The following is a 17,236-nucleotide window of genomic DNA, read 5'->3' on the forward strand; positions in this document are numbered from 1 at the left end:
GCATTAGAAAGTGACTCCTTTTTCATTATCAAAACTCCAAAACCTTTGACACATTTTAAAAGATTAGGAAGAGGACATACAGTTGCTTACGGCCATACCTCTCTGGCTCCGCCTGATCTCGTCTGATCTCAGAAGCTAAGCAGAGTAGGGCCTGGTTAGTACTTGGATGGAAGACCGCCTGGGAATCCCAGGTGCCGTAAGCTTTTTCAATTCTCTCTCTGGAAGAAATTGAGAAGGCATTAGAAAGTGAATCCTTTTTCATGATCAAAACTCCAAAACCTTTGACACATTTTAAAATATTAGGAAGAGGACATACAGTTGCTTACGGCCATACCTCTCTGGCTCCGCCTGATCTCGTCTGATCTCAGAAGCTAAGCAGAGTAGGGCCTGGTTAGTACTTGGATGGAAGACCGCCTGGGAATCCCAGGTGCCGTAAGCTTTTTCATTTCTCTCTCTGGAAGAAATCGAGAAGGCATTAGAAAGTGACTCCTTTTTCATGATCGAAACTCCAAAACCTTTGACACATTTTAAAAGATTAGGTAGAGGACATACAGTTGCTTACGGCCATACCTCTCTGGCTCCGCCTGATCTCGTCTGATCTCAGAAGCTAAGCAGAGTAGGGCCTGGTTAGTACTTGGATGGAAGACCGCCTGGGAATCCCAGGTGCCGTAAGCTTTTTCATTTCTCTCTCTGGAAGAAATCGAGAAGGCATTAGAAAGTGACTCCTTTTTCATTATCAAAACTCCAAAACCTTTGACACATTTTAAAAGATTAGGTAGAGGACATACAGTTGCTTACGGCCATACCTCTCTGGCTCCGCCTGATCTCGTCTGATCTCAGAAGCTAAGCAGAGTAGGGCCTGGTTAGTACTTGGATGGAAGACCGCCTGGGAATCCCAGGTGCCGTAAGCTTTTTCAATTCTATCTGTAAAAGACACAGAGAAGGCCTTAGAAAGTGACTCCATTTAATTGTCAAAACTACAAAACCTTTGACACATTTTAAAAGATTAGGTAGAGGACATACAGTTGCTTACGGCCATACCTCTCTGGCTCTGCCTGATCTCGTCTGATCTCAGAAGCTAAGCAGAGTAGGGCCTGGTTAGTACTTTGATGGAAGACCGCCTGGGAATCCCAGGTGCCGTAAGCTTTTTCATTTCTCTCTCTGGAAGAAATCGAGAAGGCATTAGAAAGTGACTCCTTTTTCATTATCAAAACTCCAAAACCTTTGACACATTTTAAAAGATTAGGAAGAGGACATACAGTTGCTTACGGCCATACCTCTCTGGCTCCGCCTGATCTCGTCTGATCTCAGAAGCTAAGCAGAGTAGGGCCTGGTTAGTACTTGGATGGAAGACCGCCTGGGAATCCCAGGTGCCGTAAGCTTTTTCATTTCTATCTGTAAAAGACACAGAGAAGGCCTTAGAAAGTGACTCCATTTCATTGTCAAAACTACAAAACCTTTGACAAGTTTTAAAAGATTAGGAAGAGGACATACAGTTGCTTACGGCCATACCTCTCTGGCTCCGCCTGATCTCGTCTGATCTCAGAAGCTAAGCAGAGTAGGGCCTGGTTAGTACTTGGATGGAAGACCGCCTGGGAATCCCAGGTGCCGTAAGCTTTTTCATTTCTCTCTCTGGAAGAAATCGAGAAGGCATTAGAAAGTGACTCCTTTTTCATTATCAAAACTCCAAAACCTTTGACACATTTTAAAAGATTAGGAAGAGGACATACAGTTGCTTACGGCCATACCTCTCTGGCTCCGCCTGATCTCGTCTGATCTCAGAAGCTAAGCAGAGTAGGGCCTGGTTAGTACTTGGATGGAAGACCGCCTGGGAATCCCAGGTGCCGTAAGCTTTTTCAATTCTCTCTCTGGAAGAAATTGAGAAGGCATTAGAAAGTGAATCCTTTTTCATGATCAAAACTCCAAAACCTTTGACACATTTTAAAATATTAGGAAGAGGACATACAGTTGCTTACGGCCATACCTCTCTGGCTCCGCCTGATCTCGTCTGATCTCAGAAGCTAAGCAGAGTAGGGCCTGGTTAGTACTTGGATGGAAGACCGCCTGGGAATCCCAGGTGCCGTAAGCTTTTTCATTTCTCTCTCTGGAAGAAATCGAGAAGGCATTAGAAAGTGACTCCTTTTTCATGATCGAAACTCCAAAACCTTTGACACATTTTAAAAGATTAGGTAGAGGACATACAGTTGCTTACGGCCATACCTCTCTGGCTCCGCCTGATCTCGTCTGATCTCAGAAGCTAAGCAGAGTAGGGCCTGGTTAGTACTTGGATGGAAGACCGCCTGGGAATCCCAGGTGCCGTAAGCTTTTTCATTTCTCTCTCTGGAAGAAATCGAGAAGGCATTAGAAAGTGACTCCTTTTTCATTATCAAAACTCCAAAACCTTTGACACATTTTAAAAGATTAGGTAGAGGACATACAGTTGCTTACGGCCATACCTCTCTGGCTCCGCCTGATCTCGTCTGATCTCAGAAGCTAAGCAGAGTAGGGCCTGGTTAGTACTTGGATGGAAGACCGCCTGGGAATCCCAGGTGCCGTAAGCTTTTTCAATTCTATCTGTAAAAGACACAGAGAAGGCCTTAGAAAGTGACTCCATTTAATTGTCAAAACTACAAAACCTTTGACACATTTTAAAAGATTAGGTAGAGGACATACAGTTGCTTACGGCCATACCTCTCTGGCTCCGCCTGATCTCGTCTGATCTCAGAAGCTAAGCAGAGTAGGGCCTGGTTAGTACTTGGATGGAAGACCGCCTGGGAATCCCAGGTGCCGTAAGCTTTTTCATTTCTCTCTCTGGAAGAAATTGAGAAGGCATTAGAAAGTGAATCCTTTTTCATTATCAAAACTCCAAAACCTTTGACACATTTTAAAAGATTAGGAAGAGGACATACAGTTGCTTACGGCCATACCTCTCTGGCTCCGCCTGATCTCGTCTGATCTCAGAAGCTAAGCAGAGTAGGGCCTGGTTAGTACTTGGATGGAAGACCGCCTGGGAATCCCAGGTGCCGTAAGCTTTTTCATTTCTATCTGTAAAAGACACAGAGAAGGCCTTAGAAAGTGACTCCATTTCATTGTCAAAACTACAAAACCTTTGACACATTTTAAAAGATTAGGTAGAGGACATACAGTTGCTTACGGCCATACCTCTCTGGCTCCGCCTGATCTCGTCTGATCTCAGAAGCTAAGCAGAGTAGGGCCTGGTTAGTACTTGGATGGAAGACCGCCTGGGAATCCCAGGTGCCGTAAGCTTTTTCAATTCTATCTGTAAAAGACACAGAGAAGGCCTTAGAAAGTGACTCCATTTAATTGTCAAAACTACAAAACCTTTGACACATTTTAAAAGATTAGGTAGAGGACATACAGTTGCTTACGGCCATACCTCTCTGGCTCCGCCTGATCTCGTCTGATCTCAGAAGCTAAGCAGAGTAGGGCCTGGTTAGTACTTGGATGGAAGACCGCCTGGGAATCCCAGGTGCCGTAAGCTTTTTCAATTCTATCTGTAAAAGACACAGAGAAGGCCTTAGAAAGTGACTCCATTTAATTGTCAAAACTACAAAACCTTTGACACATTTTAAAAGATTAGGTAGAGGACATACAGTTGCTTACGGCCATACCTCTCTGGCTCCGCCTGATCTCGTCTGATCTCAGAAGCTAAGCAGAGTAGGGCCTGGTTAGTACTTGGATGGAAGACCGCCTGGGAATCCCAGGTGCCGTAAGCTTTTTCATTTCTCTCTCTGGAAGAAATTGAGAAGGCATTAGAAAGTGAATCCTTTTTCATTATCAAAACTCCAAAACCTTTGACACATTTTAAAAGATTAGGAAGAGGACATACAGTTGCTTACGGCCATACCTCTCTGGCTCCGCCTGATCTCGTCTGATCTCAGAAGCTAAGCAGAGTAGGGCCTGGTTAGTACTTGGATGGAAGACCGCCTGGGAATCCCAGGTGCCGTAAGCTTTTTCATTTCTCTCTCTGGAAGAAATCGAGAAGGCATTAGAAAGTGACTCCTTTTTCATTATCAAAACTCCAAAACCTTTGACACATTTTAAAAGATTAGGAAGAGGACATACAGTTGCTTACGGCCATACCTCTCTGGCTCCGCCTGATCTCGTCTGATCTCAGAAGCTAAGCAGAGTAGGGCCTGGTTAGTACTTGGATGGAAGACCGCCTGGGAATCCCAGGTGCCGTAAGCTTTTTCATTTCTCTCTCTGGAAGAAATCGAGAAGGCATTAGAAAGTGACTCCTTTTTCATTATCAAAACTCCAAAACCTTTGACACATTTTAAAAGATTAGGAAGAGGACATACAGTTGCTTACGGCCATACCTCTCTGGCTCCGCCTGATCTCGTCTGATCTCAGAAGCTAAGCAGAGTAGGGCCTGGTTAGTACTTGGATGGAAGACCGCCTGGGAATCCCAGGTGCCGTAAGCTTTTTCATTTCTCTCTCTGGAAGAAATCGAGAAGGCATTAGAAAGTGACTCCTTTTTCATTATCAAAACTCCAAAACCTTTGACACATTTTAAAAGATTAGGAAGAGGACATACAGTTGCTTACGGCCATACCTCTCTGGCTCCGCCTGATCTCGTCTGATCTCAGAAGCTAAGCAGAGTAGGGCCTGGTTAGTACTTGGATGGAAGACCGCCTGGGAATCCCAGGTGCCGTAAGCTTTTTCAATTCTATCTGTAAAAGACACAGAGAAGGCCTTAGAAAGTGACTCCATTTAATTGTCAAAACTACAAAACCTTTGACACATTTTAAAAGATTAGGTAGAGGACATACAGTTGCTTACGGCCATACCTCTCTGGCTCTGCCTGATCTCGTCTGATCTCAGAAGCTAAGCAGAGTAGGGCCTGGTTAGTACTTGGATGGAAGACCGCCTGGGAATCCCAGGTGCCGTAAGCTTTTTCATTTCTCTCTCTGGAAGAAATCGAGAAGGCATTAGAAAGTGACTCCTTTTTCATTATCAAAACTCCAAAACCTTTGACACATTTTAAAAGATTAGGAAGAGGACATACAGTTGCTTACGGCCATACCTCTCTGGCTCCGCCTGATCTCGTCTGATCTCAGAAGCTAAGCAGAGTAGGGCCTGGTTAGTACTTGGATGGAAGACCGCCTGGGAATCCCAGGTGCCGTAAGCTTTTTCAATTCTATCTGTAAAAGACACAGAGAAGGCCTTAGAAAGTGACTCCATTTAATTGTCAAAACTACAAAACCTTTGACACATTTTAAAAGATTAGGTAGAGGACATACAGTTGCTTACGGCCATACCTCTCTGGCTCCGCCTGATCTCATCTGATCTCAGAAGCTAAGCAGAGTAGGGCCTGGTTAGTACTTGGATGGAAGACCGCCTGGGAATCCCAGGTGCCGTAAGCTTTTTCATTTCTCTCTCTGGAAGAAATTGAGAAGGCATTAGAAAGTGAATCCTTTTTCATGATCGAAACTCCAAAACCTTTGACACATTTTAAAATATTAGGAAGAGGACATACAGTTGCTTACGGCCATACCTCTCTGGCTCCGCCTGATCTCGTCTGATCTCAGAAGCTAAGCAGAGTAGGGCCTGGTTAGTACTTGGATGGAAGACCGCCTGGGAATCCCAGGTGCCGTAAGCTTTTTCATTTCTCTCTCTGGAAGAAATCGAGAAGGCATTAGAAAGTGACTCCTTTTTCATTATCAAAACTCCAAAACCTTTGACACATTTTAAAAGATTAGGTAGAGGACATACAGTTGCTTACGGCCATACCTCTCTGGCTCCGCCTGATCTCGTCTGATCTCAGAAGCTAAGCAGAGTAGGGCCTGGTTAGTACTTGGATGGAAGACCGCCTGGGAATCCCAGGTGCCGTAAGCTTTTTCAATTCTATCTGTAAAAGACACAGAGAAGGCCTTAGAAAGTGACTCCATTTAATTGTCAAAACTACAAAACCTTTGACACATTTTAAAAGATTAGGTAGAGGACATACAGTTGCTTACGGCCATACCTCTCTGGCTCCGCCTGATCTCGTCTGATCTCAGAAGCTAAGCAGAGTAGGGCCTGGTTAGTACTTGGATGGAAGACCGCCTGGGAATCCCAGGTGCCGTAAGCTTTTTCATTTCTCTCTCTGGAAGAAATTGAGAAGGCATTAGAAAGTGAATCCTTTTTCATTATCAAAACTCCAAAACCTTTGACACATTTTAAAAGATTAGGAAGAGGACATACAGTTGCTTACGGCCATACCTCTCTGGCTCCGCCTGATCTCGTCTGATCTCAGAAGCTAAGCAGAGTAGGGCCTGGTTAGTACTTGGATGGAAGACCGCCTGGGAATCCCAGGTGCCGTAAGCTTTTTCATTTCTCTCTCTGGAAGAAATCGAGAAGGCATTAGAAAGTGACTCCTTTTTCATTATCAAAACTCCAAAACCTTTGACACATTTTAAAAGATTAGGAAGAGGACATACAGTTGCTTACGGCCATACCTCTCTGGCTCCGCCTGATCTCGTCTGATCTCAGAAGCTAAGCAGAGTAGGGCCTGGTTAGTACTTGGATGGAAGACCGCCTGGGAATCCCAGGTGCCGTAAGCTTTTTCATTTCTCTCTCTGGAAGAAATCGAGAAGGCATTAGAAAGTGACTCCTTTTTCATTATCAAAACTCCAAAACCTTTGACACATTTTAAAAGATTAGGAAGAGGACATACAGTTGCTTACGGCCATACCTCTCTGGCTCCGCCTGATCTCGTCTGATCTCAGAAGCTAAGCAGAGTAGGGCCTGGTTAGTACTTGGATGGAAGACCGCCTGGGAATCCCAGGTGCCGTAAGCTTTTTCAATTCTATCTGTAAAAGACACAGAGAAGGCCTTAGAAAGTGACTCCATTTAATTGTCAAAACTACAAAACCTTTGACACATTTTAAAAGATTAGGTAGAGGACATACAGTTGCTTACGGCCATACCTCTCTGGCTCTGCCTGATCTCGTCTGATCTCAGAAGCTAAGCAGAGTAGGGCCTGGTTAGTACTTGGATGGAAGACCGCCTGGGAATCCCAGGTGCCGTAAGCTTTTTCATTTCTCTCTCTGGAAGAAATCGAGAAGGCATTAGAAAGTGACTCCTTTTTCATTATCAAAACTCCAAAACCTTTGACACATTTTAAAAGATTAGGAAGAGGACATACAGTTGCTTACGGCCATACCTCTCTGGCTCCGCCTGATCTCGTCTGATCTCAGAAGCTAAGCAGAGTAGGGCCTGGTTAGTACTTGGATGGAAGACCGCCTGGGAATCCCAGGTGCCGTAAGCTTTTTCAATTCTCTCTCTGGAAGAAATTGAGAAGGCATTAGAAAGTGAATCCTTTTTCATGATCAAAACTCCAAAACCTTTGACACATTTTAAAATATTAGGAAGAGGACATACAGTTGCTTACGGCCATACCTCTCTGGCTCCGCCTGATCTCGTCTGATCTCAGAAGCTAAGCAGAGTAGGGCCTGGTTAGTACTTGGATGGAAGACCGCCTGGGAATCCCAGGTGCCGTAAGCTTTTTCATTTCTCTCTCTGGAAGAAATCGAGAAGGCATTAGAAAGTGACTCCTTTTTCATTATCAAAACTCCAAAACCTTTGACACATTTTAAAAGATTAGGTAGAGGACATACAGTTGCTTACGGCCATACCTCTCTGGCTCCGCCTGATCTCGTCTGATCTCAGAAGCTAAGCAGAGTAGGGCCTGGTTAGTACTTGGATGGAAGACCGCCTGGGAATCCCAGGTGCCGTAAGCTTTTTCAATTCTATCTGTAAAAGACACAGAGAAGGCCTTAGAAAGTGACTCCATTTAATTGTCAAAACTCCAAAACCTTTGACACATTTTAAAAGATTAGGTAGAGGACATACAGTTGCTTACGGCCATACCTCTCTGGCTCCGCCTGATCTCGTCTGATCTCAGAAGCTAAGCAGAGTAGGGCCTGGTTAGTACTTGGATGGAAGACCGCCTGGGAATCCCAGGTGCCGTAAGCTTTTTCATTTCTCTCTCTGGAAGAAATTGAGAAGGCATTAGAAAGTGAATCCTTTTTCATGATCAAAACTCCAAAACCTTTGACACATTTTAAAAGATTAGGAAGAGGACATACAGTTGCTTACGGCCATACCTCTCTGGCTCCGCCTGATCTCGTCTGATCTCAGAAGCTAAGCAGAGTAGGGCCTGGTTAGTACTTGGATGGAAGACCGCCTGGGAATCCCAGGTGCCGTAAGCTTTTTCATTTCTCTCTCTGGAAGAAATCGAGAAGGCATTAGAAAGTGACTCCTTTTTCATTATCAAAACTCCAAAACCTTTGACACATTTTAAAAGATTAGGAAGAGGACATACAGTTGCTTACGGCCATACCTCTCTGGCTCCGCCTGATCTCGTCTGATCTCAGAAGCTAAGCAGAGTAGGGCCTGGTTAGTACTTGGATGGAAGACCGCCTGGGAATCCCAGGTGCCGTAAGCTTTTTCATTTCTCTCTCTGGAAGAAATCGAGAAGGCATTAGAAAGTGACTCCTTTTTCATTATCAAAACTCCAAAACCTTTGACACATTTTAAAAGATTAGGAAGAGGACATACAGTTGCTTACGGCCATACCTCTCTGGCTCCGCCTGATCTCGTCTGATCTCAGAAGCTAAGCAGAGTAGGGCCTGGTTAGTACTTGGATGGAAGACCGCCTGGGAATCCCAGGTGCCGTAAGCTTTTTCAATTCTATCTGTAAAAGACACAGAGAAGGCCTTAGAAAGTGACTCCATTTAATTGTCAAAACTACAAAACCTTTGACACATTTTAAAAGATTAGGTAGAGGACATACAGTTGCTTACGGCCATACCTCTCTGGCTCCGCCTGATCTCGTCTGATCTCAGAAGCTAAGCAGAGTAGGGCCTGGTTAGTACTTGGATGGAAGACCGCCTGGGAATCCCAGGTGCCGTAAGCTTTTTCATTTCTCTCTCTGGAAGAAATCGAGAAGGCATTAGAAAGTGACTCCTTTTTCATTATCAAAACTCCAAAACCTTTGACACATTTTAAAAGATTAGGAAGAGGACATACAGTTGCTTACGGCCATACCTCTCTGGCTCCGCCTGATCTCGTCTGATCTCAGAAGCTAAGCAGAGTAGGGCCTGGTTAGTACTTGGATGGAAGACCGCCTGGGAATCCCAGGTGCCGTAAGCTTTTTCATTTCTCTCTCTGGAAGAAATCGAGAAGGCATTAGAAAGTGACTCCTTTTTCATTATCAAAACTCCAAAACCTTTGACACATTTTAAAAGATTAGGAAGAGGACATACAGTTGCTTACGGCCATACCTCTCTGGCTCCGCCTGATCTCGTCTGATCTCAGAAGCTAAGCAGAGTAGGGCCTGGTTAGTACTTGGATGGAAGACCGCCTGGGAATCCCAGGTGCCGTAAGCTTTTTCAATTCTATCTGTAAAAGACACAGAGAAGGCCTTAGAAAGTGACTCCATTTAATTGTCAAAACTACAAAACCTTTGACACATTTTAAAAGATTAGGTAGAGGACATACAGTTGCTTACGGCCATACCTCTCTGGCTCTGCCTGATCTCGTCTGATCTCAGAAGCTAAGCAGAGTAGGGCCTGGTTAGTACTTGGATGGAAGACCGCCTGGGAATCCCAGGTGCCGTAAGCTTTTTCATTTCTCTCTCTGGAAGAAATTGAGAAGGCATTAGAAAGTGAATCCTTTTTCATTATCAAAACTCCAAAACCTTTGACACATTTTAAAATATTAGGAAGAGGACATACAGTTGCTTACGGCCATACCTCTCTGGCTCCGCCTGATCTCGTCTGATCTCAGAAGCTAAGCAGAGTAGGGCCTGGTTAGTACTTGGATGGAAGACCGCCTGGGAATCCCAGGTGCCGTAAGCTTTTTCATTTCTCTCTCTGGAAGAAATCGAGAAGGCATTAGAAAGTGACTCCTTTTTCATTATCAAAACTCCAAAACCTTTGACACATTTTAAAAGATTAGGAAGAGGGCATACAGTTGCTTACGGCCATACCTCTCTGGCTCCGCCTGATCTCGTCTGATCTCAGAAGCTAAGCAGAGTAGGGCCTGGTTAGTACTTGGATGGAAGACCGCCTGGGAATCCCAGGTGCCGTAAGCTTTTTCATTTCTATCTGTAAAAGACACAGAGAAGGCCTTAGAAAGTGACTCCATTTCATTGTCAAAACTACAAAACCTTTGACAAGTTTTAAAAGATTAGGAAGAGGACATACAGTTGCTTACGGCCATACCTCTCTGGCTCCGCCTGATCTCGTCTGATCTCAGAAGCTAAGCAGAGTAGGGCCTGGTTAGTACTTGGATGGAAGACCGCCTGGGAATCCCAGGTGCCGTAAGCTTTTTCATTTCTCTCTCTGGAAGAAATCGAGAAGGCATTAGAAAGTGACTCCTTTTTCATTATCAAAACTCCAAAACCTTTGACACATTTTAAAAGATTAGGAAGAGGACATACAGTTGCTTACGGCCATACCTCTCTGGCTCCGCCTGATCTCGTCTGATCTCAGAAGCTAAGCAGAGTAGGGCCTGGTTAGTACTTGGATGGAAGACCGCCTGGGAATCCCAGGTGCCGTAAGCTTTTTCATTTCTCTCTCTGGAAGAAATCGAGAAGGCATTAGAAAGTGACTCCTTTTTCATTATCAAAACTCCAAAACCTTTGACACATTTTAAAAGATTAGGAAGAGGACATACAGTTGCTTACGGCCATACCTCTCTGGCTCCGCCTGATCTCGTCTGATCTCAGAAGCTAAGCAGAGTAGGGCCTGGTTAGTACTTGGATGGAAGACCGCCTGGGAATCCCAGGTGCCGTAAGCTTTTTCATTTCTATCTGTAAAAGACACAGAGAAGGCCTTAGAAAGTGACTCCATTTCATTGTCAAAACTACAAAACCTTTGACAAGTTTTAAAAGATTAGGAAGAGGACATACAGTTGCTTACGGCCATACCTCTCTGGCTCCGCCTGATCTCGTCTGATCTCAGAAGCTAAGCAGAGTAGGGCCTGGTTAGTACTTGGATGGAAGACCGCCTGGGAATCCCAGGTGCCGTAAGCTTTTTCATTTCTCTCTCTGGAAGAAATCGAGAAGGCATTAGAAAGTGACTCCTTTTTCATTATCAAAACTCCAAAACCTTTGACACATTTTAAAAGATTAGGAAGAGGACATACAGTTGCTTACGGCCATACCTCTCTGGCTCCGCCTGATCTCGTCTGATCTCAGAAGCTAAGCAGAGTAGGGCCTGGTTAGTACTTGGATGGAAGACCGCCTGGGAATCCCAGGTGCCGTAAGCTTTTTCATTTCTCTCTCTGGAAGAAATCGAGAAGGCATTAGAAAGTGACTCCTTTTTCATTATCAAAACTCCAAAACCTTTGACACATTTTAAAAGATTAGGAAGAGGACATACAGTTGCTTACGGCCATACCTCTCTGGCTCCGCCTGATCTCGTCTGATCTCAGAAGCTAAGCAGAGTAGGGCCTGGTTAGTACTTGGATGGAAGACCGCCTGGGAATCCCAGGTGCCGTAAGCTTTTTCATTTCTCTCTCTGGAAGAAATCGAGAAGGCATTAGAAAGTGACTCCTTTTTCATTATCAAAACTCCAAAACCTTTGACACATTTTAAAAGATTAGGAAGAGGACATACAGTTGCTTACGGCCATACCTCTCTGGCTCCGCCTGATCTCGTCTGATCTCAGAAGCTAAGCAGAGTAGGGCCTGGTTAGTACTTGGATGGAAGACCGCCTGGGAATCCCAGGTGCCGTAAGCTTTTTCATTTCTCTCTCTGGAAGAAATCGAGAAGGCATTAGAAAGTGACTCCTTTTTCATTATCAAAACTCCAAAACCTTTGACACATTTTAAAAGATTAGGAAGAGGACATACAGTTGCTTACGGCCATACCTCTCTGGCTCCGCCTGATCTCGTCTGATCTCAGAAGCTAAGCAGAGTAGGGCCTGGTTAGTACTTGGATGGAAGACCGCCTGGGAATCCCAGGTGCCGTAAGCTTTTTCATTTCTCTCTCTGGAAGAAATCGAGAAGGCATTAGAAAGTGACTCCTTTTTCATTATCAAAACTCCAAAACCTTTGACACATTTTAAAAGATTAGGAAGAGGACATACAGTTGCTTACGGCCATACCTCTCTGGCTCCGCCTGATCTTGTCTGATCTCAGAAGCTAAGCAGAGTAGGGCCTGATTAGTACTTGGATGGAAGACCGCCTGGGAATCCCAGGTGCCGTAAGCTTTTTCATTTCTATCTGTAAAAGACACAGAGAAGGCCTTAGAAAGTGACTCCATTTCATTGTCAAAACTACAAAACCTTTGACACATTTTAAAAGATTAGGAAGAGGACATACAGTTGCTTACGGCCATACCTCTCTGGCTCCGCCTGATCTTGTCTGATCTCAGAAGCTAAGCAGAGTAGGGCCTGATTAGTACTTGGATGGAAGACCGCCTGGGAATCCCAGGTGCCGTAAGCTTTTTCATTTCTATCTGTAAAAGACACAGAGAAGGCCTTAGAAAGTGACTCCATTTCATTGTCAAAACTACAAAACCTTTGACAAGTTTTAAAAGATTAGGAAGAGGACATACAGTTGCTTACGGCCATACCTCTCTGGCTCCGCCTGATCTCGTCTGATCTCAGAAGCTAAGCAGAGTAGGGCCTGGTTAGTACTTGGATGGAAGACCGCCTGGGAATCCCAGGTGCCGTAAGCTTTTTCATTTCTCTCTCTGGAAGAAATCGAGAAGGCATTAGAAAGTGACTCCTTTTTCATTATCAAAACTCCAAAACCTTTGACACATTTTAAAAGATTAGGAAGAGGACATACAGTTGCTTACGGCCATACCTCTCTGGCTCCGCCTGATCTTGTCTGATCTCAGAAGCTAAGCAGAGTAGGGCCTGATTAGTACTTGGATGGAAGACCGCCTGGGAATCCCAGGTGCCGTAAGCTTTTTCATTTCTCTCTCTGGAAGAAATTGAGAAGGCATTAGAAAGTGAATCCTTTTTCATGATCGAAACTCCAAAACCTTTGACACATTTTAAAATATTAGGAAGAGGACATACAGTTGCTTACGGCCATACCTCTCTGGCTCCGCCTGATCTCGTCTGATCTCAGAAGCTAAGCAGAGTAGGGCCTGGTTAGTACTTGGATGGAAGACCGCCTGGGAATCCCAGGTGCCGTAAGCTTTTTCATTTCTCTCTCTGGAAGAAATCGAGAAGGCATTAGAAAGTGACTCCTTTTTCATTATCAAAACTCCAAAACCTTTGACACATTTTAAAAGATTAGGTAGAGGACATACAGTTGCTTACGGCCATACCTCTCTGGCTCCGCCTGATCTCGTCTGATCTCAGAAGCTAAGCAGAGTAGGGCCTGGTTAGTACTTGGATGGAAGACCGCCTGGGAATCCCAGGTGCCGTAAGCTTTTTCAATTCTATCTGTAAAAGACACAGAGAAGGCCTTAGAAAGTGACTCCATTTAATTGTCAAAACTACAAAACCTTTGACACATTTTAAAAGATTAGGTAGAGGACATACAGTTGCTTACGGCCATACCTCTCTGGCTCCGCCTGATCTCGTCTGATCTCAGAAGCTAAGCAGAGTAGGGCCTGGTTAGTACTTGGATGGAAGACCGCCTGGGAATCCCAGGTGCCGTAAGCTTTTTCATTTCTCTCTCTGGAAGAAATTGAGAAGGCATTAGAAAGTGAATCCTTTTTCATTATCAAAACTCCAAAACCTTTGACACATTTTAAAAGATTAGGAAGAGGACATACAGTTGCTTACGGCCATACCTCTCTGGCTCCGCCTGATCTCGTCTGATCTCAGAAGCTAAGCAGAGTAGGGCCTGGTTAGTACTTGGATGGAAGACCGCCTGGGAATCCCAGGTGCCGTAAGCTTTTTCATTTCTCTCTCTGGAAGAAATCGAGAAGGCATTAGAAAGTGACTCCTTTTTCATTATCAAAACTCCAAAACCTTTGACACATTTTAAAAGATTAGGAAGAGGACATACAGTTGCTTACGGCCATACCTCTCTGGCTCCGCCTGATCTCGTCTGATCTCAGAAGCTAAGCAGAGTAGGGCCTGGTTAGTACTTGGATGGAAGACCGCCTGGGAATCCCAGGTGCCGTAAGCTTTTTCAATTCTATCTGTAAAAGACACAGAGAAGGCCTTAGAAAGTGACTCCATTTAATTGTCAAAACTACAAAACCTTTGACACATTTTAAAAGATTAGGTAGAGGACATACAGTTGCTTACGGCCATACCTCTCTGGCTCTGCCTGATCTCGTCTGATCTCAGAAGCTAAGCAGAGTAGGGCCTGGTTAGTACTTGGATGGAAGACCGCCTGGGAATCCCAGGTGCCGTAAGCTTTTTCATTTCTCTCTCTGGAAGAAATCGAGAAGGCATTAGAAAGTGACTCCTTTTTCATTATCAAAACTCCAAAACCTTTGACACATTTTAAAAGATTAGGAAGAGGACATACAGTTGCTTACGGCCATACCTCTCTGGCTCCGCCTGATCTCGTCTGATCTCAGAAGCTAAGCAGAGTAGGGCCTGGTTAGTACTTGGATGGAAGACCGCCTGGGAATCCCAGGTGCCGTAAGCTTTTTCATTTCTATCTGTAAAAGACACAGAGAAGGCCTTAGAAAGTGACTCCATTTCATTGTCAAAACTACAAAACCTTTGACAAGTTTTAAAAGATTAGGAAGAGGACATACAGTTGCTTACGGCCATACCTCTCTGGCTCCGCCTGATCTCGTCTGATCTCAGAAGCTAAGCAGAGTAGGGCCTGGTTAGTACTTGGATGGAAGACCGCCTGGGAATCCCAGGTGCCGTAAGCTTTTTCATTTCTCTCTCTGGAAGAAATCGAGAAGGCATTAGAAAGTGACTCCTTTTTCATTATCAAAACTCCAAAACCTTTGACACATTTTAAAAGATTAGGAAGAGGACATACAGTTGCTTACGGCCATACCTCTCTGGCTCCGCCTGATCTCGTCTGATCTCAGAAGCTAAGCAGAGTAGGGCCTGGTTAGTACTTGGATGGAAGACCGCCTGGGAATCCCAGGTGCCGTAAGCTTTTTCATTTCTCTCTCTGGAAGAAATTGAGAAGGCATTAGAAAGTGAATCCTTTTTCATGATCAAAACTCCAAAACCTTTGACACATTTTAAAATATTAGGAAGAGGACATACAGTTGCTTACGGCCATACCTCTCTGGCTCCGCCTGATCTCGTCTGATCTCAGAAGCTAAGCAGAGTAGGGCCTGGTTAGTACTTGGATGGAAGACCGCCTGGGAATCCCAGGTGCCGTAAGCTTTTTCATTTCTCTCTCTGGAAGAAATCGAGAAGGCATTAGAAAGTGACTCCTTTTTCATTATCAAAACTCCAAAACCTTTGACACATTTTAAAAGATTAGGTAGAGGACATACAGTTGCTTACGGCCATACCTCTCTGGCTCCGCCTGATCTCGTCTGATCTCAGAAGCTAAGCAGAGTAGGGCCTGGTTAGTACTTGGATGGAAGACCGCCTGGGAATCCCAGGTGCCGTAAGCTTTTTCAATTCTATCTGTAAAAGACACAGAGAAGGCCTTAGAAAGTGACTCCATTTAATTGTCAAAACTACAAAACCTTTGACACATTTTAAAAGATTAGGTAGAGGACATACAGTTGCTTACGGCCATACCTCTCTGGCTCCGCCTGATCTCGTCTGATCTCAGAAGCTAAGCAGAGTAGGGCCTGGTTAGTACTTGGATGGAAGACCGCCTGGGAATCCCAGGTGCCGTAAGCTTTTTCATTTCTCTCTCTGGAAGAAATTGAGAAGGCATTAGAAAGTGAATCCTTTTTCATTATCAAAACTCCAAAACCTTTGACACATTTTAAAAGATTAGGAAGAGGACATACAGTTGCTTACGGCCATACCTCTCTGGCTCCGCCTGATCTCGTCTGATCTCAGAAGCTAAGCAGAGTAGGGCCTGGTTAGTACTTGGATGGAAGACCGCCTGGGAATCCCAGGTGCCGTAAGCTTTTTCATTTCTCTCTCTGGAAGAAATCGAGAAGGCATTAGAAAGTGACTCCTTTTTCATTATCAAAACTCCAAAACATTTGACACATTTTAAAAGATTAGGAAGAGGACATACAGTTGCTTACGGCCATACCTCTCTGGCTCCGCCTGATCTCGTCTGATCTCAGAAGCTAAGCAGAGTAGGGCCTGGTTAGTACTTGGATGGAAGACCGCCTGGGAATCCCAGGTGCCGTAAGCTTTTTCAATTCTATCTGTAAAAGACACAGAGAAGGCCTTAGAAAGTGACTCCATTTAATTGTCAAAACTACAAAACCTTTGACACATTTTAAAAGATTAGGTAGAGGACATACAGTTGCTTACGGCCATACCTCTCTGGCTCTGCCTGATCTCGTCTGATCTCAGAAGCTAAGCAGAGTAGGGCCTGGTTAGTACTTGGATGGAAGACCGCCTGGGAATCCCAGGTGCCGTAAGCTTTTTCATTTCTCTCTCTGGAAGAAATTGAGAAGGCATTAGAAAGTGAATCCTTTTTCATTATCAAAACTCCAAAACCTTTGACACATTTTAAAATATTAGGAAGAGGACATACAGTTGCTTACGGCCATACCTCTCTGGCTCCGCCTGATCTCGTCTGATCTCAGAAGCTAAGCAGAGTAGGGCCTGGTTAGTACTTGGATGGAAGACCGCCTGGGAATCCCAGGTGCCGTAAGCTTTTTCATTTCTCTCTCTGGAAGAAATCGAGAAGGCATTAGAAAGTGACTCCTTTTTCATTATCAAAACTCCAAAACCTTTGACACATTTTAAAAGATTAGGAAGAGGACATACAGTTGCTTACGGCCATACCTCTCTGGCTCCGCCTGATCTCGTCTGATCTCAGAAGCTAAGCAGAGTAGGGCCTGGTTAGTACTTGGATGGAAGACCGCCTGGGAATCCCAGGTGCCGTAAGCTTTTTCAATTCTATCTGTAAAAGACACAGAGAAGGCCTTAGAAAGTGACTCCATTTAATTGTCAAAACTACAAAACCTTTGACACATTTTAAAAGATTAGGTAGAGGACATACAGTTGCTTACGGCCATACCTCTCTGGCTCTGCCTGATCTCGTCTGATCTCAGAAGCTAAGCAGAGTAGGGCCTGGTTAGTACTTGGATGGAAGACCGCCTGGGAATCCCAGGTGCCGTAAGCTTTTTCATTTCTCTCTCTGGAAGAAATCGAGAAGGCATTAGAAAGTGACTCCTTTTTCATTATCA

General features: G+C 44.5%; 73 non-coding genes across 73 annotated transcripts; all 73 read left to right on the top strand.

The window, feature by feature from the left end:
* Positions 1-84: 84 nt before the first annotated feature.
* On the top strand, positions 85-203 carry LOC144403584 (5S ribosomal RNA). Its single transcript, XR_013465522.1, has one exon. It is a non-coding gene; the product is annotated as a 5S ribosomal RNA (ribosomal RNA).
* A 117-nt stretch (positions 204-320) lies between these two features.
* On the top strand, positions 321-439 carry LOC144403585 (5S ribosomal RNA). Its single transcript, XR_013465523.1, has one exon. It is a non-coding gene; the product is annotated as a 5S ribosomal RNA (ribosomal RNA).
* A 117-nt stretch (positions 440-556) lies between these two features.
* LOC144403586 (5S ribosomal RNA) lies at positions 557-675 on the top strand. The gene has a single exon (XR_013465524.1). It is a non-coding gene; the product is annotated as a 5S ribosomal RNA (ribosomal RNA).
* Positions 676-792: 117 nt separating this feature from the next.
* Positions 793-911, top strand: LOC144403587 (5S ribosomal RNA). Its single transcript, XR_013465525.1, has one exon. It is a non-coding gene; the product is annotated as a 5S ribosomal RNA (ribosomal RNA).
* A 116-nt stretch (positions 912-1,027) lies between these two features.
* LOC144398135 (5S ribosomal RNA) lies at positions 1,028-1,146 on the top strand. The gene has a single exon (XR_013460282.1). It is a non-coding gene; the product is annotated as a 5S ribosomal RNA (ribosomal RNA).
* A 117-nt stretch (positions 1,147-1,263) lies between these two features.
* Positions 1,264-1,382, top strand: LOC144403588 (5S ribosomal RNA). The gene has a single exon (XR_013465526.1). It is a non-coding gene; the product is annotated as a 5S ribosomal RNA (ribosomal RNA).
* Positions 1,383-1,498: 116 nt separating this feature from the next.
* Positions 1,499-1,617, top strand: LOC144403590 (5S ribosomal RNA). The gene has a single exon (XR_013465528.1). It is a non-coding gene; the product is annotated as a 5S ribosomal RNA (ribosomal RNA).
* A 117-nt stretch (positions 1,618-1,734) lies between these two features.
* On the top strand, positions 1,735-1,853 carry LOC144403591 (5S ribosomal RNA). The gene has a single exon (XR_013465529.1). It is a non-coding gene; the product is annotated as a 5S ribosomal RNA (ribosomal RNA).
* Positions 1,854-1,970: 117 nt separating this feature from the next.
* Positions 1,971-2,089, top strand: LOC144403592 (5S ribosomal RNA). The gene has a single exon (XR_013465530.1). It is a non-coding gene; the product is annotated as a 5S ribosomal RNA (ribosomal RNA).
* A 117-nt stretch (positions 2,090-2,206) lies between these two features.
* On the top strand, positions 2,207-2,325 carry LOC144403593 (5S ribosomal RNA). The gene has a single exon (XR_013465531.1). It is a non-coding gene; the product is annotated as a 5S ribosomal RNA (ribosomal RNA).
* Positions 2,326-2,442: 117 nt separating this feature from the next.
* On the top strand, positions 2,443-2,561 carry LOC144403594 (5S ribosomal RNA). The gene has a single exon (XR_013465532.1). It is a non-coding gene; the product is annotated as a 5S ribosomal RNA (ribosomal RNA).
* A 116-nt stretch (positions 2,562-2,677) lies between these two features.
* LOC144403595 (5S ribosomal RNA) lies at positions 2,678-2,796 on the top strand. The gene has a single exon (XR_013465533.1). It is a non-coding gene; the product is annotated as a 5S ribosomal RNA (ribosomal RNA).
* Positions 2,797-2,913: 117 nt separating this feature from the next.
* On the top strand, positions 2,914-3,032 carry LOC144403596 (5S ribosomal RNA). The gene has a single exon (XR_013465534.1). It is a non-coding gene; the product is annotated as a 5S ribosomal RNA (ribosomal RNA).
* A 116-nt stretch (positions 3,033-3,148) lies between these two features.
* Positions 3,149-3,267, top strand: LOC144403597 (5S ribosomal RNA). The gene has a single exon (XR_013465535.1). It is a non-coding gene; the product is annotated as a 5S ribosomal RNA (ribosomal RNA).
* A 116-nt stretch (positions 3,268-3,383) lies between these two features.
* Positions 3,384-3,502, top strand: LOC144403598 (5S ribosomal RNA). The gene has a single exon (XR_013465536.1). It is a non-coding gene; the product is annotated as a 5S ribosomal RNA (ribosomal RNA).
* A 116-nt stretch (positions 3,503-3,618) lies between these two features.
* LOC144403599 (5S ribosomal RNA) lies at positions 3,619-3,737 on the top strand. The gene has a single exon (XR_013465537.1). It is a non-coding gene; the product is annotated as a 5S ribosomal RNA (ribosomal RNA).
* A 117-nt stretch (positions 3,738-3,854) lies between these two features.
* Positions 3,855-3,973, top strand: LOC144403601 (5S ribosomal RNA). Its single transcript, XR_013465539.1, has one exon. It is a non-coding gene; the product is annotated as a 5S ribosomal RNA (ribosomal RNA).
* Positions 3,974-4,090: 117 nt separating this feature from the next.
* LOC144403602 (5S ribosomal RNA) lies at positions 4,091-4,209 on the top strand. The gene has a single exon (XR_013465540.1). It is a non-coding gene; the product is annotated as a 5S ribosomal RNA (ribosomal RNA).
* A 117-nt stretch (positions 4,210-4,326) lies between these two features.
* Positions 4,327-4,445, top strand: LOC144403603 (5S ribosomal RNA). Its single transcript, XR_013465541.1, has one exon. It is a non-coding gene; the product is annotated as a 5S ribosomal RNA (ribosomal RNA).
* Positions 4,446-4,562: 117 nt separating this feature from the next.
* On the top strand, positions 4,563-4,681 carry LOC144403604 (5S ribosomal RNA). Its single transcript, XR_013465542.1, has one exon. It is a non-coding gene; the product is annotated as a 5S ribosomal RNA (ribosomal RNA).
* Positions 4,682-4,797: 116 nt separating this feature from the next.
* On the top strand, positions 4,798-4,916 carry LOC144397397 (5S ribosomal RNA). Its single transcript, XR_013459543.1, has one exon. It is a non-coding gene; the product is annotated as a 5S ribosomal RNA (ribosomal RNA).
* Positions 4,917-5,033: 117 nt separating this feature from the next.
* LOC144403605 (5S ribosomal RNA) lies at positions 5,034-5,152 on the top strand. The gene has a single exon (XR_013465543.1). It is a non-coding gene; the product is annotated as a 5S ribosomal RNA (ribosomal RNA).
* A 116-nt stretch (positions 5,153-5,268) lies between these two features.
* LOC144404807 (5S ribosomal RNA) lies at positions 5,269-5,387 on the top strand. Its single transcript, XR_013466749.1, has one exon. It is a non-coding gene; the product is annotated as a 5S ribosomal RNA (ribosomal RNA).
* Positions 5,388-5,504: 117 nt separating this feature from the next.
* Positions 5,505-5,623, top strand: LOC144403606 (5S ribosomal RNA). Its single transcript, XR_013465544.1, has one exon. It is a non-coding gene; the product is annotated as a 5S ribosomal RNA (ribosomal RNA).
* Positions 5,624-5,740: 117 nt separating this feature from the next.
* Positions 5,741-5,859, top strand: LOC144403607 (5S ribosomal RNA). Its single transcript, XR_013465545.1, has one exon. It is a non-coding gene; the product is annotated as a 5S ribosomal RNA (ribosomal RNA).
* A 116-nt stretch (positions 5,860-5,975) lies between these two features.
* On the top strand, positions 5,976-6,094 carry LOC144403608 (5S ribosomal RNA). The gene has a single exon (XR_013465546.1). It is a non-coding gene; the product is annotated as a 5S ribosomal RNA (ribosomal RNA).
* Positions 6,095-6,211: 117 nt separating this feature from the next.
* Positions 6,212-6,330, top strand: LOC144403609 (5S ribosomal RNA). Its single transcript, XR_013465547.1, has one exon. It is a non-coding gene; the product is annotated as a 5S ribosomal RNA (ribosomal RNA).
* Positions 6,331-6,447: 117 nt separating this feature from the next.
* LOC144403610 (5S ribosomal RNA) lies at positions 6,448-6,566 on the top strand. The gene has a single exon (XR_013465548.1). It is a non-coding gene; the product is annotated as a 5S ribosomal RNA (ribosomal RNA).
* Positions 6,567-6,683: 117 nt separating this feature from the next.
* Positions 6,684-6,802, top strand: LOC144403612 (5S ribosomal RNA). Its single transcript, XR_013465550.1, has one exon. It is a non-coding gene; the product is annotated as a 5S ribosomal RNA (ribosomal RNA).
* Positions 6,803-6,918: 116 nt separating this feature from the next.
* LOC144397398 (5S ribosomal RNA) lies at positions 6,919-7,037 on the top strand. Its single transcript, XR_013459544.1, has one exon. It is a non-coding gene; the product is annotated as a 5S ribosomal RNA (ribosomal RNA).
* Positions 7,038-7,154: 117 nt separating this feature from the next.
* On the top strand, positions 7,155-7,273 carry LOC144403613 (5S ribosomal RNA). The gene has a single exon (XR_013465551.1). It is a non-coding gene; the product is annotated as a 5S ribosomal RNA (ribosomal RNA).
* Positions 7,274-7,390: 117 nt separating this feature from the next.
* LOC144403614 (5S ribosomal RNA) lies at positions 7,391-7,509 on the top strand. The gene has a single exon (XR_013465552.1). It is a non-coding gene; the product is annotated as a 5S ribosomal RNA (ribosomal RNA).
* A 117-nt stretch (positions 7,510-7,626) lies between these two features.
* Positions 7,627-7,745, top strand: LOC144403615 (5S ribosomal RNA). The gene has a single exon (XR_013465553.1). It is a non-coding gene; the product is annotated as a 5S ribosomal RNA (ribosomal RNA).
* A 116-nt stretch (positions 7,746-7,861) lies between these two features.
* Positions 7,862-7,980, top strand: LOC144403616 (5S ribosomal RNA). The gene has a single exon (XR_013465554.1). It is a non-coding gene; the product is annotated as a 5S ribosomal RNA (ribosomal RNA).
* A 117-nt stretch (positions 7,981-8,097) lies between these two features.
* On the top strand, positions 8,098-8,216 carry LOC144403617 (5S ribosomal RNA). Its single transcript, XR_013465555.1, has one exon. It is a non-coding gene; the product is annotated as a 5S ribosomal RNA (ribosomal RNA).
* A 117-nt stretch (positions 8,217-8,333) lies between these two features.
* On the top strand, positions 8,334-8,452 carry LOC144403618 (5S ribosomal RNA). The gene has a single exon (XR_013465556.1). It is a non-coding gene; the product is annotated as a 5S ribosomal RNA (ribosomal RNA).
* A 117-nt stretch (positions 8,453-8,569) lies between these two features.
* On the top strand, positions 8,570-8,688 carry LOC144403619 (5S ribosomal RNA). The gene has a single exon (XR_013465557.1). It is a non-coding gene; the product is annotated as a 5S ribosomal RNA (ribosomal RNA).
* Positions 8,689-8,804: 116 nt separating this feature from the next.
* LOC144403620 (5S ribosomal RNA) lies at positions 8,805-8,923 on the top strand. The gene has a single exon (XR_013465558.1). It is a non-coding gene; the product is annotated as a 5S ribosomal RNA (ribosomal RNA).
* Positions 8,924-9,040: 117 nt separating this feature from the next.
* LOC144403621 (5S ribosomal RNA) lies at positions 9,041-9,159 on the top strand. The gene has a single exon (XR_013465559.1). It is a non-coding gene; the product is annotated as a 5S ribosomal RNA (ribosomal RNA).
* Positions 9,160-9,276: 117 nt separating this feature from the next.
* Positions 9,277-9,395, top strand: LOC144403623 (5S ribosomal RNA). The gene has a single exon (XR_013465561.1). It is a non-coding gene; the product is annotated as a 5S ribosomal RNA (ribosomal RNA).
* Positions 9,396-9,511: 116 nt separating this feature from the next.
* LOC144397399 (5S ribosomal RNA) lies at positions 9,512-9,630 on the top strand. Its single transcript, XR_013459545.1, has one exon. It is a non-coding gene; the product is annotated as a 5S ribosomal RNA (ribosomal RNA).
* Positions 9,631-9,747: 117 nt separating this feature from the next.
* On the top strand, positions 9,748-9,866 carry LOC144403624 (5S ribosomal RNA). Its single transcript, XR_013465562.1, has one exon. It is a non-coding gene; the product is annotated as a 5S ribosomal RNA (ribosomal RNA).
* Positions 9,867-9,983: 117 nt separating this feature from the next.
* Positions 9,984-10,102, top strand: LOC144403625 (5S ribosomal RNA). Its single transcript, XR_013465563.1, has one exon. It is a non-coding gene; the product is annotated as a 5S ribosomal RNA (ribosomal RNA).
* Positions 10,103-10,218: 116 nt separating this feature from the next.
* LOC144403626 (5S ribosomal RNA) lies at positions 10,219-10,337 on the top strand. The gene has a single exon (XR_013465564.1). It is a non-coding gene; the product is annotated as a 5S ribosomal RNA (ribosomal RNA).
* A 117-nt stretch (positions 10,338-10,454) lies between these two features.
* Positions 10,455-10,573, top strand: LOC144403627 (5S ribosomal RNA). The gene has a single exon (XR_013465565.1). It is a non-coding gene; the product is annotated as a 5S ribosomal RNA (ribosomal RNA).
* Positions 10,574-10,690: 117 nt separating this feature from the next.
* LOC144403628 (5S ribosomal RNA) lies at positions 10,691-10,809 on the top strand. The gene has a single exon (XR_013465566.1). It is a non-coding gene; the product is annotated as a 5S ribosomal RNA (ribosomal RNA).
* A 116-nt stretch (positions 10,810-10,925) lies between these two features.
* Positions 10,926-11,044, top strand: LOC144403629 (5S ribosomal RNA). The gene has a single exon (XR_013465567.1). It is a non-coding gene; the product is annotated as a 5S ribosomal RNA (ribosomal RNA).
* A 117-nt stretch (positions 11,045-11,161) lies between these two features.
* Positions 11,162-11,280, top strand: LOC144403630 (5S ribosomal RNA). The gene has a single exon (XR_013465568.1). It is a non-coding gene; the product is annotated as a 5S ribosomal RNA (ribosomal RNA).
* A 117-nt stretch (positions 11,281-11,397) lies between these two features.
* LOC144403631 (5S ribosomal RNA) lies at positions 11,398-11,516 on the top strand. The gene has a single exon (XR_013465569.1). It is a non-coding gene; the product is annotated as a 5S ribosomal RNA (ribosomal RNA).
* Positions 11,517-11,633: 117 nt separating this feature from the next.
* On the top strand, positions 11,634-11,752 carry LOC144403632 (5S ribosomal RNA). Its single transcript, XR_013465570.1, has one exon. It is a non-coding gene; the product is annotated as a 5S ribosomal RNA (ribosomal RNA).
* A 117-nt stretch (positions 11,753-11,869) lies between these two features.
* LOC144403634 (5S ribosomal RNA) lies at positions 11,870-11,988 on the top strand. The gene has a single exon (XR_013465572.1). It is a non-coding gene; the product is annotated as a 5S ribosomal RNA (ribosomal RNA).
* A 117-nt stretch (positions 11,989-12,105) lies between these two features.
* On the top strand, positions 12,106-12,224 carry LOC144398864 (5S ribosomal RNA). The gene has a single exon (XR_013461011.1). It is a non-coding gene; the product is annotated as a 5S ribosomal RNA (ribosomal RNA).
* Positions 12,225-12,340: 116 nt separating this feature from the next.
* On the top strand, positions 12,341-12,459 carry LOC144398865 (5S ribosomal RNA). The gene has a single exon (XR_013461012.1). It is a non-coding gene; the product is annotated as a 5S ribosomal RNA (ribosomal RNA).
* A 116-nt stretch (positions 12,460-12,575) lies between these two features.
* On the top strand, positions 12,576-12,694 carry LOC144403635 (5S ribosomal RNA). The gene has a single exon (XR_013465573.1). It is a non-coding gene; the product is annotated as a 5S ribosomal RNA (ribosomal RNA).
* A 117-nt stretch (positions 12,695-12,811) lies between these two features.
* LOC144398866 (5S ribosomal RNA) lies at positions 12,812-12,930 on the top strand. The gene has a single exon (XR_013461013.1). It is a non-coding gene; the product is annotated as a 5S ribosomal RNA (ribosomal RNA).
* A 117-nt stretch (positions 12,931-13,047) lies between these two features.
* LOC144403636 (5S ribosomal RNA) lies at positions 13,048-13,166 on the top strand. Its single transcript, XR_013465574.1, has one exon. It is a non-coding gene; the product is annotated as a 5S ribosomal RNA (ribosomal RNA).
* Positions 13,167-13,283: 117 nt separating this feature from the next.
* On the top strand, positions 13,284-13,402 carry LOC144403637 (5S ribosomal RNA). The gene has a single exon (XR_013465575.1). It is a non-coding gene; the product is annotated as a 5S ribosomal RNA (ribosomal RNA).
* A 116-nt stretch (positions 13,403-13,518) lies between these two features.
* Positions 13,519-13,637, top strand: LOC144403638 (5S ribosomal RNA). Its single transcript, XR_013465576.1, has one exon. It is a non-coding gene; the product is annotated as a 5S ribosomal RNA (ribosomal RNA).
* A 117-nt stretch (positions 13,638-13,754) lies between these two features.
* Positions 13,755-13,873, top strand: LOC144403639 (5S ribosomal RNA). The gene has a single exon (XR_013465577.1). It is a non-coding gene; the product is annotated as a 5S ribosomal RNA (ribosomal RNA).
* Positions 13,874-13,990: 117 nt separating this feature from the next.
* LOC144403640 (5S ribosomal RNA) lies at positions 13,991-14,109 on the top strand. Its single transcript, XR_013465578.1, has one exon. It is a non-coding gene; the product is annotated as a 5S ribosomal RNA (ribosomal RNA).
* A 116-nt stretch (positions 14,110-14,225) lies between these two features.
* Positions 14,226-14,344, top strand: LOC144397401 (5S ribosomal RNA). The gene has a single exon (XR_013459547.1). It is a non-coding gene; the product is annotated as a 5S ribosomal RNA (ribosomal RNA).
* A 117-nt stretch (positions 14,345-14,461) lies between these two features.
* On the top strand, positions 14,462-14,580 carry LOC144403641 (5S ribosomal RNA). Its single transcript, XR_013465579.1, has one exon. It is a non-coding gene; the product is annotated as a 5S ribosomal RNA (ribosomal RNA).
* Positions 14,581-14,696: 116 nt separating this feature from the next.
* Positions 14,697-14,815, top strand: LOC144403642 (5S ribosomal RNA). Its single transcript, XR_013465580.1, has one exon. It is a non-coding gene; the product is annotated as a 5S ribosomal RNA (ribosomal RNA).
* Positions 14,816-14,932: 117 nt separating this feature from the next.
* LOC144403643 (5S ribosomal RNA) lies at positions 14,933-15,051 on the top strand. The gene has a single exon (XR_013465581.1). It is a non-coding gene; the product is annotated as a 5S ribosomal RNA (ribosomal RNA).
* Positions 15,052-15,168: 117 nt separating this feature from the next.
* Positions 15,169-15,287, top strand: LOC144403645 (5S ribosomal RNA). Its single transcript, XR_013465583.1, has one exon. It is a non-coding gene; the product is annotated as a 5S ribosomal RNA (ribosomal RNA).
* A 117-nt stretch (positions 15,288-15,404) lies between these two features.
* Positions 15,405-15,523, top strand: LOC144403646 (5S ribosomal RNA). Its single transcript, XR_013465584.1, has one exon. It is a non-coding gene; the product is annotated as a 5S ribosomal RNA (ribosomal RNA).
* Positions 15,524-15,639: 116 nt separating this feature from the next.
* On the top strand, positions 15,640-15,758 carry LOC144403647 (5S ribosomal RNA). Its single transcript, XR_013465585.1, has one exon. It is a non-coding gene; the product is annotated as a 5S ribosomal RNA (ribosomal RNA).
* A 117-nt stretch (positions 15,759-15,875) lies between these two features.
* On the top strand, positions 15,876-15,994 carry LOC144403648 (5S ribosomal RNA). Its single transcript, XR_013465586.1, has one exon. It is a non-coding gene; the product is annotated as a 5S ribosomal RNA (ribosomal RNA).
* A 117-nt stretch (positions 15,995-16,111) lies between these two features.
* Positions 16,112-16,230, top strand: LOC144403649 (5S ribosomal RNA). Its single transcript, XR_013465587.1, has one exon. It is a non-coding gene; the product is annotated as a 5S ribosomal RNA (ribosomal RNA).
* A 116-nt stretch (positions 16,231-16,346) lies between these two features.
* Positions 16,347-16,465, top strand: LOC144397402 (5S ribosomal RNA). Its single transcript, XR_013459548.1, has one exon. It is a non-coding gene; the product is annotated as a 5S ribosomal RNA (ribosomal RNA).
* Positions 16,466-16,582: 117 nt separating this feature from the next.
* On the top strand, positions 16,583-16,701 carry LOC144403650 (5S ribosomal RNA). The gene has a single exon (XR_013465588.1). It is a non-coding gene; the product is annotated as a 5S ribosomal RNA (ribosomal RNA).
* A 117-nt stretch (positions 16,702-16,818) lies between these two features.
* On the top strand, positions 16,819-16,937 carry LOC144403651 (5S ribosomal RNA). Its single transcript, XR_013465589.1, has one exon. It is a non-coding gene; the product is annotated as a 5S ribosomal RNA (ribosomal RNA).
* A 116-nt stretch (positions 16,938-17,053) lies between these two features.
* On the top strand, positions 17,054-17,172 carry LOC144397403 (5S ribosomal RNA). The gene has a single exon (XR_013459549.1). It is a non-coding gene; the product is annotated as a 5S ribosomal RNA (ribosomal RNA).
* The last annotated feature ends 64 nt before the right edge of the window (positions 17,173-17,236 follow it).

The sequence above is a fragment of the Gasterosteus aculeatus genome, chromosome 2 (genome assembly GCF_964276395.1).
Source record: "Gasterosteus aculeatus chromosome 2, fGasAcu3.hap1.1, whole genome shotgun sequence".
Classification (NCBI taxonomy): Eukaryota; Metazoa; Chordata; class Actinopteri; order Perciformes; family Gasterosteidae; genus Gasterosteus; species Gasterosteus aculeatus.